This window comes from Octopus sinensis, linkage group LG29 (assembly GCF_006345805.1).
Source record: "Octopus sinensis linkage group LG29, ASM634580v1, whole genome shotgun sequence".
NCBI classification, from domain to species: Eukaryota; Metazoa; Mollusca; class Cephalopoda; order Octopoda; family Octopodidae; genus Octopus; species Octopus sinensis.
The window spans coordinates 2523217-2524047 of record NC_043025.1 but is presented as its reverse complement, the minus strand read 5'-3'; positions in this window follow the sequence as shown (position 1 = coordinate 2524047).

Sequence of the window (831 nt, the reverse complement as noted above, 5' to 3'; positions counted from 1 at the left end):
CTTATTATGAAGAAGATGACTAACATAAGAGAAAGTTGATGATGAAGAATAGGCCGAAAAAGGAAACAACGATGAAGCAGCAGCAACAGCAGTAGTAGTGGTAGTAGTAGTAGTAGTAGTAGTAGTAGTAGTTGTATTATTATTATTATTATTATTATTATTATTATTATTAGTAGTAGTAGTAGTAGTAGTAGTAGTAGTAGTAGTAGTAGTAGAAGAGAAGAAGAAGAAGAAGAAGAAGAAGAAGAATATGATGATGATGATGATGCTGATGATGATGATAAGCAACAACAACAGCATCAACATTAAAACAACAATAAGAGAAATGGCAGAAAATGTAGGAGCTGAAGAAAAGAATGATGTAAAAAATAAGGAGGAAACGAAGGAGTCTGTCATGAAGAAAACTTGAATATAATATTTCTGATCTTATAATAATTCTGCTTGTCATTATGTTAATTACTCCGTCGGTAACGCTTTCTCGTGATTAGAGAAAAAGAGGGAGAACGAAAAAGAGCGAAAGAGAAATGTCCATGACCTGAGGTAGAAGGAACGTGACTGTAATGTTTTCACGTGATTAGTTGAATGGAAAGAGAAACCAAGAGAAAGAAAAAGGAATGAGAAAACGAAAGTAAGTCAAATAGTGGAGCAGAAAGAGAGGGAGAGGGAGAAAAGGGGAGAGAAAAAAGAGCGAGGGAGAAAAAGTGGGAGAGGACATGTGGTAGGGGGAACGTAATATTTATTACGTGATGAAAAAGTTAGTTGAAGGTAGTGATATTGAGGAAGGTTACGAATATAATTTTAGCAGAGCGGTGATGTTCTGATGGTGAGATT